Here is a 14,018-nt window from a genome sequence, read left to right as displayed (position 1 = left end):
CACAAATTTGGACATAGGACTATTAAATCGGTCGGTTTGCCAATTTTGTCATTGCACTGTGCACAGTTCGTCATCAACACCCTTTATAGCATTCAGGAGATTTAAGAAGAATCTTTTTTTATCTCAAAGATATATTCCATATTGAGGAAGAGGAATAAGAGATAATAAAGAAGGCAAATGAGAGAGAATAACAAAGAAAAAGAGAAGTAGAACATTTCTATCAGTGTAGGTGTAGATTTTTACATTATTTTTACATCAAAGGCTCTAAACTAAAACATGACCAATAATTTACTAAAGACAAGGTTTTAATTTTCATCTATACATAAAATCGTTAAACTGGTACATAAATTTCTGTTTTACTCAGATTATATGAAACATTTTATGTCGTCGGGACAGACGATACTATATTAATAGACAGCCATGCTATATAGATTCTAGCACATACAAAAAATATTTTATGCCGCAACCAAGTTATTGAAGACAGAAATTAAACTAGTGTTAGCGATAAGTTTTACAATTTTTTTATCTGCTTGCTATAAGAAATTAATTACTAGAGAAAAATGAAAAATAGGATACATATTATGTAAATATTTACTTACTGTGTCATTATCAATATACGTTTAAGATCCAAAGAATTTATATACTCGCCTTGCCTAGGTCCTTTATAGATCCTGTTTGAGAATTATAAGAATCATGGGCTGAAATTCAATTAAAGCGTGTGCGTAGCCATAAAAATGTTTTTACACCGGGCGATTACATGCGAAGGATTAATATTTTGGATATTTTCCTTTCATTCATCGGCTCGTGCAAATATTTAATAGTAACAGTGTCAATATTATCACGAAAAACATAAATTCATCCGCAGATAGCGCGCTAGAGTCGATCCAGCGTCGATTAAAGGACGTATCTTTTCCCCGACGTCGTTATCTAACGGGAATTGACGGAAATATTTGCCACGTTAATTTGTATGACTGGATATCTGGCAGGATAGAAAAAATTCTTTAGATACACCTAAATATGAAATGATAGTCAAAATGTAACACTACTATTTTATTTGAAGAATAATCCATAAAATTAAAGAAATTCAGTAATTTAATTAAAAAATTAATAAAATCTAGTTCTCGACCTAAAAGAAAAATCAATACTCAATAAAATAAAATACACAAATATTCTATAAATTCTTCAAAGTGTCGTCTATTTTCGTGCAGACAAAGCTTAGTCCCCATAGCAGAATTATGAGGCCCTGCGCCATCTTGTTGAAACGTTTCTAAATTTCTAATGTAATGTAAGGAATGCATCCTCCATTTCTGTCCTTAAAATATCTAAATACATCTGAGAAGGAAGGTTATCAGCAATAAGAAACGTTCCTATTATACGGTGATTTAATATTCCACACTAAATGTGGGAAAATCTAATTTGGTGGCTAGTTTCTTGAACCAACTCTGGATTTTCTATGGCATAATAATGTTTATTTTTTCTATTAAAAATGTTTGGTTTATATTAATAAACCTGAAAAAGCGTAACTTTTTTCTGTATACTTACAGAATGTTTCATAACATGTACGACAAAAAGTTTATGTCATATAATCTTTAGGTTCCCAATCGCCTTGTAACGTCTGGCCTATTACGAATCACCCTGTAGACAGTAGGTATTTTCATACCTTTCATTCGTCCTCGCGCGTCCTGCCTCCGCAATTTGCCACTGATAAAACTAAATTCCCGCGGACCCCGACGGAAAAATGTAAAATAATCTGTAATGGAGCAACGATACGGAACAATTGTCAGCCGCTTCAACCGAAACGGGACGTTCAAACAGTCCCATATGGCGCTATCGCTAATTAATATCTCAGTTGGCGTTGTTTTCGTTTGTGTAACTAAATTATGAGGCTGCGATTATGCAGTCGTTACACATGTATTCTGGTAGCTATCAACAACTGAGCGCTTGTCGAGTGTACACATTTGGAAATTCGCGGGCTAAATAGTAATGCTGCAGATAATTGCCGATGCGCTTCCTTAAGAAAACACTAACGTCATGCGAAAGAAACAACAATAATAATAATGATAATAATAATAACAATATACAGTGTGTCCTCGGTTGGGGTACCGCACTCTTGCAAACTTTTTTATTGTCAATTTTTTCGAGAAAAAATTATTCTCAGTAAAAAGTTTTGCTTATCTCAAAATGTTTGAACTACTTTATGTAAAGACGACTGCGACACATGCACACCTGGGTATTTTTCATTGAATTCTTGAATTAATTGGCGATAACTGTTGTCACCCTTACGGTATCACTGTATTAGATATATTTTTTGATGTAAAGTTAGTACAAAGTACAGTGACACAAGTGAAGAATAAAATGTCATTTTATTCACAACCTTCTATTTGAAATAAAAAAGTTTTTCCTCTTATTCACCCTAACCGCGGACAGACTGTAGTGACTATTATAATACTCTAATAAATTCTGATCTACTGGTACCACATTTAAACAAAATATTTTAGTATAACTTTTTTTTTAATAACTTCTCACATCTTGATATTATTTGAATATTTACGTTACTTTATCTATTTTTTTCGCCCTTATTTTAAAGACCCTGTACGTTAGAGGTTGTTGGTGTAGGATTTTATTGGGTAAACGAATGGACCTTCGAAAATACTATTAGTCCTTTATTACTAATATAAATTTTACGGTAGCTATAAGAAAAGTTAATCAAAGAAGCTTTTACTCTTCAAGGATATGATTCCAACAATTTAAATCAAAGTATAGTCCTTGTACCATTTACACTGCGATTTTAAAACGGCATTAATACTTTAAATACAGCCCAAAAGGTAGCCTTGTTAACGTAAACATGAAATAAAACATTCAGTTTAATAAACATTTGATCGAACAGCAAATATTTTGTTTTATGATTGTAGGTCCTAAAATTAAATGAAAAAAAATATATAATAGAAACTATTTTATACGGGAAAAGATACTATATTATTTGCAAAAAAAATGTTACAATTGTAATCATATACAGGGTGCCCCGAAATTAAAAAAGTCCGAAATTTCACACTTTTCAGTCAAAAGTAAAAAAAGTCAAAGCATAAAAAGTTATGGTAAATTTCGTTTTAGTATCGGACTGAGCACTAAGAGTTAAGCTAGTTACCAAATTTCATAAATTTATCTCAACTGGTTTCGGAGTTATTTAGAAAACACCATCATCAGAGTGGACCCTTTAAGTGGCTATAACTTTCTCATAAGAATTTTTGGAACCACGTTTATATAAAGTAAAAGTAATCTTTTTCGACATAGAACACCCAGTAGAAATATTACCCCCCTGTATAAGGACATTTTCGTATAATTCCACGAACAAATATATTTCTTTTATTGCAGTAAAATTTAATAATACCTTCGGGACCCAAAAAAAAAAAAATTGTAGGCAACTTTTTTATTTTTATCTTCGTTTTCAAGGTTAAATTATAATCAAAAGTGCTACTACAACTCCGTAAATTTTTAGTATATTTTTTCCAGTGACATTTTTGTTAACTGGAACTTCTAAACCTACAAATGGGTCGGCTCTGTTTGCATAAACTAGAATGATGACATTTTCCCATGTGAAATACACCAATTCATCCATCAATGATTAGTCCATGTTTTCAACCTACGCCTACGTTGTGATCCTGTATCGGACATTTATGGCTTTCATTCACATTAATAGCAAGTAAGTAAATGACCAACGCAGATTAAGATTCGCTGTGTACTCGGTTTCAAATTAAATAGTGGCATAATTTGAATAAAGAACGGAAATTTCAACCGATAAGTCGGCATTTTCAACTGATTGATTTTCCCTTTTGCCCAGGCCGTGAAAATTCATAAATAGATATTAAAAAATCGTGAATCAATTTCAACTTGGATACTACACTGAGAAAATGTGTTCCGTTAAACTTGTTAAAAACGGCGTCCAAAATATTTTTCCTTTTAATAGACGTGATGATGTTTGTTAAATTGATGTTTGAACTTTTAAGTATGATACAATTCCTTTAATATTCAGTAAAGCTCCTACAATTAGGTATTATTATTAATACTTACTTTTTAACTTAACATTTTTGTTATAAAAGCTTTCAGTTTTCTTTTATAAAAATATTAAATGGTTTAGTTTAAAAGAAACTTGTATTTTTGATATAAAAACTTTAAAGTCTCATTTATGAAAATGTTAATTAGTTTAGTTTAAAAACTTGTAACAATTCCAATGACTGTAAAACAAAATCTTAATACTCAGCAGATTCAAGAATAGAATAACGAAAGTATAAGTAGATATAAAACTTACAAACTCAGCGGTAACGAGTTAAAACAAATAATAATAGTTATTTATTGTATAAGTGTTTAAGTAGCATTTTATCCACGCAATATTTAAGTGGATAAAAGGCAATTAAAACACGAATGCAATGCAACGTTTTATCTACAAGCACAAAACAATTATATTTGTGGAGTCAAAATGATCGTAATTTAATAAAAAAATTTTCACACGACTTGATATTTCTTATGAAACGTGGTAGGTTTTGTTATAAATACTGGTTGCCATAGTATTATCAATTATTTAATAATCAGTTCTATCTGGATTTGGTAAAAATGCGAGAAAGTAATCGTGTTCCTGTGGCTGTTTTTGAAGACGCTCAAGAAGCAATTTTCCATTTATTGCCAACGAAATCCAGGGAACATTACAAAAAAGTGTTCGCCGAATTTAACGAATGGAGGGAAAAACGGAGAGTAATGACAATAAATGAAGAAGTCATGGTATCGTATTTTTTAAACTTTAAGAAAAAATATGCAATTTCATCTATGTGATCGAACTATTCGATGTTGACGGTCTACAAAGGTCTACAAAAATATAGATATTGGAAAATATAACAAGCTTACTGCTTATTTCAAGAGTGAATCGAGAGGATACAAAGCAAAAAAGCTGCAGTATTGGAAAGAGCACATATTGAAGAATTTTTGACAAGGGCTTTCAATAAATAATATTTAATGATTAAGGTAATATCTCTTTACGTTTTACATGTTGTTAGGTGTTAGGTTATAGTGAACCTTGATTTATTTTAGGTTGCACTATAATGAGGGTTTCTGGTGCCTGTCGATGCTGCGAATTGACAAATTTGAAAATTAGTGACGTACAGACCAAGATGGGCATTTCAAGAAAATTTACAATTATAGAAGAAGGATTTTGCGTGAATGCTGTTGAAATACGCAGAAAATATATTTCTCTGCGCCGAATTTGCCTTACAAAGATAGATTCTTTTTAAGATACATCAATCAAAAATGTAGTTCTCGCCTGTTGGAATCAAGACATTGGCGAAGGTATCTTCAATAATTGCTTCATTCCTGAATATCGCAAATCCAGAAGCTTATACTGGCAATTGTATGAGGCGCACTTCAACAACTTTATTGGCCAGTAAAGGTGCTGATCTTACAACCATCAAACGGCATGGTGGATGGAAGAGCTCTCTGTAGCAGAAAGTTATGTTGAGGAGTCTACCGGGTAGGAAAGTACCTACCGATGGTCTATCTGAAGTTACGTGAGAGCGATAAAGTAAGCCATAGAAATCCATGCGATAGAGAAGGATGGCTATAATGAAGGCGTCTCATAGACACCGCCCGTTTCGCCCTTCCACAAATAAGATCCACTTCTTATTTGTGGAAGGGCGAAAAATAAAATAAAAGGTTTATTATTATTTTTTATACTACTAGTAAAATAAAGTACTTTATTCCACTAGTGGATAAAGTATCACTTTAGACGGTTCATATGTGTGGATAAAAGTCCGATTATAAGGTGATTTAATTATTTTTTGTTTGTTACTTTGAGAAGTATTGTAAATAGTTTCAATTTAGTGCAAAATTTAAACTTTTTCTAAAATTAAAACTTAATATTATATTTTTAAGCATTATCATGTATGTTTACACGAACCTTTTCCGCGTAAAATCCACTATTAAATTTTGGTCGGGCATTTTAATTACGCCCTGCAATAATGTCTCCAGGGCTTCCAATACTTTAGCTCCTTCAAGCCAAATCAATGAGAATTACATTCGGGGCAAGTTTGAATCATTTAGAGTCCTTCCAAATGCTATTGGAGATTTCCATGTCAAAGTTTGAAGGACTTTTGAAATTTTGCATAGAGTACGGTGTAATTACAGCTGCAGGCAGCTTTATCTAGTCGTCTTAGATTGGAATTAACACGTTGCTATCAATATTGTTGTTTAATATCCATGAATTTGCATTTTTAATTACGTAATTGTTGTAAAAATAATCCTTATTTAAAGTTGATGTATGAAACTATCAAAGGGAGTAAGTTCCAATATTAATTTATTATAACTCGCGCAAAACTCCTCCATATGAAATTGTTTTATCAAAATACATCGAGTTCTAGTAAAAATAATACTAATGAATATTTTTATTGTATAAAAACTGCTGAAACTTTTTTAGGAGACTATGTGGTAAATAATATAAACTGAGGAAATATTGAATTAAATTTCTTCTATTTTATTCTAAGAATTTTATGTCAGGAGTATGAAAACAATCAATAATGCTCTTTGAAGATCTCTTCCCTATTCCTTTTTAGACACGTTTACACGTTTTGTACAAATTTCTACATTCTTTGTAGCTTAAAGCTGCCTCTCCTCTTTACATCTTTTGGAAAAAATTCATTCGTAAAACTCCCTTACCCCCTTTAATAAGTAAAAAGCAATATTATCTTCCTCAGAACATGCAGTATGGCATACATAATATTTTCATAAAGAATGTTAATTTTTAAGAATACATACTGCCTTTGACATTTCTAAATCTTAACTTTGAACAAGTTATTTGATTTCCATTAAGTGATTTCAGTTTGAAAGTTGCATTTTTTTTGCTTATTTAAAGCGGTACAAGTACATTAACAAAATATTAAATTGAAAGAGGACCTTACCATTGATTGAGCTGAAGACATTTAGCTACCAACAGTATTTGCATTTAAAACTATAATTTTAATTTCTTACGTATCGCATGAAACAGTTAAATTGTAAAACATTTTATTAATTAAAAAAAAAAATTAAAATTTATTTTAAGTTTCAATTTGTTGTAAACTAACATTTAAAAAAGTAAATCAAAATAAACAGATTATGGTAATTAATTAAATAAATGAGCAAACTCGAAATACTACAGAAGATACTGAAATTATCCCCCATTTCCTTCTATGAAACTTCATTTTTCTCGAAAATGGTACATGCTACCGAATTTCGACATATACCTTTTCTGTAGTATGCTTTAGAGTTTACAGAACCGTTTAGAAATGTAATAAATTTTGACTTTTAACATATTTTTTTCGATTGTACCCCTGCAATTACCTGTATCGGCGACACGGCATTTCAGAAAAAAACAGTTTGCACATTATTCTTAACGCACTCGTGTACAAATTTTGACATTTTTATTTTTAACCGATTTAAAGATAACACAGGCCGACAAAATTTCAAAAAAAAAATATTACAGAGATCAGACTCTACGCTTCCGAAGGCATTTGGCGCGCTGAATCCGAATCTGGCCTCAGAATTGATCCATCACCCTAGGTTTCCGAGATATTCTAACCTAAAAGTGCAAAAAACACGTACTTTTGCTATATTCAAGGTTATGTAACTTGGCGAAAAAAATTTTTTTCTCAAAACTGAAAACATCATTGGAAACGACTATCTTTCCCCTTCAAAACGCATTTTTTTATTTGGAAAAAGCTCTATTTTTCGCGGAGATATCGTCAATTTAAGATGACCAGTATGGCTATATTATTACATCATGGCTAACCCCATAACACTGAGCGCTGCTAGCCCTAATTGTTAGGAACGTTAACCCCAAGCCCTATAACCCCACAACACTAAACGGAGCGAGCCCTCATCGTCAGGAAGGTTAACTTCAAGCCCTATAACCCAATAACACTAAGCGCTGCGAGCCCTAATCGTCAGGAAGGTTAACCCCAAGCCCTATATGTCTGGAAGGTTAATCCCAAGCCCTATAACCCCACAACACTAAGCGCTGTGAGCCCTAATCGTCAGGAAGGTTAACTTCAAGCCCTATTACCCAATAACCCATAATACCCATTAATTGTGTTATAGGTCGAGCCATGGTTTAATAAGGTAGCTATACTGATCATCTTTAATCGACGATATCTCCGCGAAAAATAAAGCTTTTTACAAATAAAAAAATGCGTTTTGAAGGGGAAAGATAGTAGTTTCCAATGATATTTTCAGTTTTGAGAAAAAAAATTTTTTTCGCCAAGTTACATAACCTTGAAAATAGCAAAAATACGGTTTTTTGCACTTTTAGGTTAGAATATCTCGGAAACCTAGGGTGATGGATCAATTCTGAGGCCAGATTCGGATTCAGCGCGCCAAATGCCTTCGGAAACGCAGTGTCTGATCTCTGGAATTTTTTCCTTGTTGGCCTGTGTAATTAAGGAAAATCATTTGGAAAGTAATAACTTCAACACGCTGTATCTCGAAAACAGGGCGTCTAAGAAAAAAACTTTACATGAACTACCCCTATTATTTTTCCATGAGGAACTTGCACACAACATGAAGGGGCACCCTGTATGTCACACGCTTAGTTAACGTTTCGAAAATCAATCTATTTTCGTTTTCAAAACTATGAGTGGTATTTTCTCGCCAAATTATTTACACTTTTGGTGTGTTCTATCATTATTTTTCTATGAGGAACTTGCACAAAAATATGAACGGAACACCCTGTATAATACTTTATTTAACGGGTGAAAATATTCAGTTTTAGTTCAAATATTATCACAAATGATTGAAATTATAGAAATGCTCCGTACCTTTATTGTTTTGTATTTGTTGTCGTATTTTTGTATTTGTTTGTTGAAATTGAAAAAAAAAATTAAATAGCTTTATGTTAATTAAAACCTACTATAATTTTTTTCATGTGAAACAAGCAGTTGAAAATGAAATTATTTCTGATTTATTCAACTTTATCTAAGGTTTATTTTACGTGTAAATAAAGAATTACCCAAAAATGGCTCGTTAATCGAATAAAACGGAAAATAATTGTTTTCTTAGAAACAACAACCGGAATTAAAATCATTTATCCAATTAACAAAATATATAAATGTATAATCTTAATAAATTTTAGCCCATTATTAATTAAGTCATTATCTCAGGTTTCATTAATTTACATTAAATATTTAAATAAATATATATTTTTTAAATATTTATATGAACATTTTTCTTATCTTGACGTTTTTACAAGATAAAGTTCAAGTATTTCCAGAAGTATTTAAGAAAATGTGAAATTTTCTTCACTTGCTAAAATCCTCTCTGTAGAAAACGAATTGTTTTGGAGACTCCTACATTTTTTCTTTCAGTGACCAGTCAACCCTGAAACACCCTGTAGATCAGAGTTTGAAAAAAAATAAACGAAAACTAAAGAAATGAAAAATAATACATTTATGTTGCTTGCTTGCAGAATTATAAGCTGGAATGGTGTATTGAAATCGCCAAATAAACAAAAATGAAAATTGTTAAAATTGGCGGATGCGCCAGTGACACGAACGACGGCAAGAAATTTTAATTCATGCAAAGATCCAAGAGTCCCGGCCTTTCCCCCTGGGATTAACTCTTAATAGCCCGAAGAACAATCTACAGCAATACGAGAAAATCCACCCCCACCCCGATATTTCGCGGAAGAAACCACTCGATCTTCGCGCCGGCACCCCGCGACCAACGCATGTCACTAATTATCCAAAACCGAATATGAATTGGTTTATAATAACCCGAAATTAAATGTTGATAACTGGAGGTGTGCTCGGGTAGGCGCCCATTGGCCGGAAGGCGGTTCCAGCGTCGTGGCGCATTATATAAAAGACGTCCGTGCTGGACTCGCGGCTCTCACTGTTCTGCGACAACCCCACATCACCGACGACTGACTCCGCAGCCCACCAGACGCACACCGACACCGCCGCACCAACAGGTGACCACGAGTCGGAGGTGAGTCGACTGTCATTTGTTTTCTTCTAAGATTGCTTGATATCGCTTCCTTCTCGCCACGCTCAAACTGTACGCCACAGTATATGTACCATTTTTTATAAAGTCGAATACTGGTAGAGAAAGTTTTTCAAAAACTTAGTTGTTCAGAGGATGGGTAAAATTATTTTTCCATATAAAATAATGAAGTTCTGTCGCAATTCGACTTTTTAGTTACAGGGTCATAAGTTTTAAACTTTTATCTGTTTTATTCTCTATTTTCAAAACTTAGGGAGTATAGAAGGTATTAATATTAAAAAAATGTTGTATACGAAAATTTAGAACATTTTGAGAACTTGGTTAATAATGCAACTATTTTCTATGGACGTTCCGCTCTCGATCCAGAGCTTCAACATTTATTTTCTCACATTTATTTTAAATTATAATCATTAATTTTACAAACAACCAATAATACTTCATAAATTAATTTATTAACACAAAATTAAAATAGGTGTATGAATTTTTTTCATTTCATGTAAGTCGAAAACTATTTTTTGTGTAATAATTAATCGACACTTGCCAAGTACTTTTAATTGTTTGCATTAATGCTAATTTAAAATAAATGTGAAAAAATAAATGTTGAAGGAAATATTGTTGTTTTCTTTATAAAGAACCAAGTTCTTAAGAAGTTTCAAGTCTTTAGTGCACAATTAAGATATCTATATTTCAAAAAAATACTTTTTTCCGTGTAATCAAACAATTGGAATGAAGTATAATTTTTAATTTCTAATCGAATTGCAGAAAAGAAACATACAATTTTATTACTAAAGTTTCTGGTAAAAACAAAAAATAAGATTCCCTCCTTCCATTTCTCTCTGTATATACAAGTTGTTCAAATTTATAAATGTTTATAGGCCATTAACAGAAGTAGCAAATAAAGCTTTAAACTAAAAATATGCCTACATTAAAATTGCAAATCATAATGCTGTCATCATTTTTTTTGTCAATTTTTGAAAAATTTTAACAGAAATTTAACACAATGTCATTATATACATGTTTTAATTGTTAAAAAAAAGTATTATACATAAAACAGTGCAAACCGTTCGTGCAAAGTGACATTAATTCTGGAAAAATAAATACGCAAAACAAAGAAATGGAAATAAATGAAAAAATATCGAGGACTATTACACTTTTAAATTTCTATACAATGAATAGATCTTTTTTACTTACGTTACTAGTCTCTGCATCCATAAATCATACAGAAAATATTACAATTAATTTATAATTTAATTTTTTGACCATTCTGACACTGTATATATCAGATAAGCTGTGTTTAATAGATTTTTTAATGGGTTTTATGTCATTGTTTTCATTGTAAACATTCTACGACTGCAGAATCTGCAATATGAAGTATCCTATATACCCAACATATTTTTTTAAATTTTTTTGTGAAACAACTGAGGGTATTTATCCAATATTTCAGCTGTAGTTCAGATTTTCCTGTACAAAAAACATTACAGGAGCTGTTTAATAATCCTTTTAATTAAACTGTAAAAGAATTTCAATATAAGAAATATCCAGTCGAAAAGTTTTTAACTCATTTACAGGATTTCAGTTTGGCGAGCTCACTTTCGTAATTTTGCAATAGTTTGGAAGGTATGAACAGAGCCTGAATTTTTTTACGTGTCAAACTTTTTTTAACAGTGTTTAAATATCTTTTGCAACAGCTTATATTTTTACTGAATCGGAACATAAAAATTTGATGGTAAAAATATTCTCTATGTATAAGTACTTTGTTTATTGTTGCCTAAACAGAAAAAATAACTTAATACTGGGAACTACACTTAAATATCCTCTATTACAGTACTTCAATGTCCTTATTCTCTTTTGTATACTTATGTACGTTCGTACGGAAAGAATCAAAATACCTCAACAGCCTAGAATAAAACTGCGTTTCGCAAATCTCTAAAGCAATTTGTCTGGCAATTTTCCGGCGTAAGAATCAACCATACGGTTTATTTTATATTCATTAATTTAATTTAATATAAATTGCTTTATTTTCTGCCATTCCCAGATGATTCCGTAATTCATTTAAACCAGCAGATTTCATCAAATCCATGCGTTAATTTGTTTTAGGAACGGTTAACAACAACTAGTTATCTCAAACCACATTTAAAGGAGTAATTTTTAATTTTAATATTTAGTCATTAATTAGATATACTGTGGAGAGATGTTGAATAAATTTGAATTTAGGTGAGACTGATGAAGTGGTGATTTTTCTCTTAATGATATCGGAAAATTTACAAGTAAAATGCGTTCCAATTATCAGCAGGCCTTTTTTACCCCACCCAGATTTAATTCGTTTTGCATGATTCAAACTAAAATTGCTTAGAATTCTAAAAGAGTGGACAATAACTGTGCAAGGTGTGACAAATTTCACAGTTTTTAGGGGTTCTTATTTTCCCCGAAAATATGGCAACAATGGATTGATTTGCTTTAAAGGTACATGACGCTTAATTTGGATGTTTGTGAAATAATTATGATTTTTCTTTATTTTTATAAAGAATATTTTTATTCGATTTTTGCTTAGAATCATATGACGTAGGTGCGCGATAGTTTTCTATAACTTTCGGTTTTTCAATGATAGTGCAGTTATAAATTATATGTATTTAAATGTAACAGTTTGCTTTTTAGTTTTTGAAATTTCCATAAAATTTGCTTGTAAATAATGTATCAAACATGATGTTTATACAGAAAAATGTTCTCCAAACGTTTTTTCTTGTAGTCAGTTGTTTCTTCTAACAATTAAGTATGCCATGTATCTGTATGACATAGGTATTGATGAAAAAATACATGACACACTGAGTTGGACCATAGAAATAGTTGAATTTATCAATAATTTTTCTCATGTGACTCCGAATTTTTTTTATAAGTAACTTGTATGATAGATACATCATTTGAAATGAAATTTTACAGAGATTTGAAAAACGCATACGGTTAAAATAATATTAATTTATTATATCTGAAAAATTGAAACTTATAATTAAAACAGATTTTCGATAGGTATGATTTTCAGTTTTTATATTGAGACAAAAGAATAAAAATTTTGATATTTCGGTTTGCCTCTGTAGAGGCTATAGTTAGACTTTATCCTGAAATGTCGACACCTTGTTTTGTTGATCTTTTTAGGGAGAATGTAGTGTAGTACTTAATATTTAATAATATTTTCAAATTACTACTCAAAATTATATTCTTTGACTAATTGATGAAAATGGAAATATTTCAAATACAATCCTGTATAGAACAACACTCGGACCGGCTACGGACGCAGAAAGCTGGTCGACGGCCTTTGAGTTTTTTTACTACAAAATAAACAAATCGGTTAGATAGACTCCACCCGAATACTATTCATTACAAAAAATTGGACGGGCCCAAGATAAAATATTTGTTTTTTAAATTTACCCTTTTCTGTCGGAGATTGCCTTTTAATTAGACAGTCACATGTTCCCATGCGAAAAAACTGTAATACTGTAATCAGCCTACATCCCTTAATTTCCATCCATGTATTCGAAATTCGTCCATTCAAATTGTAAAGCTGGTGTTATTCTGAAATAATTTTTTAATTATGGACAAAACTGATTCCAAATAAGTACGAATTATCCTTTCTGTTGGACGTAGAAATCAGCAAAATAAAACAGTATAAACTTATCACAATGAAGCTTAGGTACATCTGAAAAATTGTAGAAGCTTGGTGTCAAACTTATTAACTAAATTTCCATCTACAAAGGAAACAAAAATAGTATATTTTTAATAATAATAATAATTTCAACATCATTAGTAAATAACAAAATTAGCTTAGGCCCTAAATTAGATCCTTGTGGAACTACGGATGTGTGAGAAAACTATTTAAAGTTAAAACTATTGAATTGAAAAAGTACTTAAGATGACCACATAAAAATAATCCAATGGATTTAAGTCGGGAGAACGTGGTGGCCAATTTACAGGAGCGCCATTACCTCTACCCATACCATTTATTTGGGTACTGC

The 14,018-nt window shown here is 31.3% G+C and overlaps 1 protein-coding gene across 2 annotated transcripts in view; it reads left to right on the top strand.

Annotated features, from left to right (window-relative positions):
• The first annotated feature begins 9,920 nt into the window (after nucleotides 1-9,920).
• The window catches only part of LOC108906342 (diuretic hormone class 2), a 109,635-nt gene continuing 105,537 nt past the window's right edge, over nucleotides 9,921-14,018 (top strand). For both annotated transcript variants that reach the window (XM_018709574.2, XM_023456148.1), the window contains exon 1: nucleotides 9,921-9,996. The gene's annotated coding sequence lies outside the window, so the exon portion shown is untranslated. The remainder of the gene's footprint in view (nucleotides 9,997-14,018) is intronic.

Source organism: Anoplophora glabripennis, unplaced genomic scaffold, assembly GCF_000390285.2.
Source record: "Anoplophora glabripennis isolate ALB-LARVAE unplaced genomic scaffold, Agla_2.0 scaffold139, whole genome shotgun sequence".
In the NCBI taxonomy this organism is placed as follows: Eukaryota; Metazoa; Arthropoda; class Insecta; order Coleoptera; family Cerambycidae; genus Anoplophora; species Anoplophora glabripennis.
Note: the sequence above shows the minus strand (reverse complement) of the source record. Positions and strands in the feature narration are given on the sequence as shown.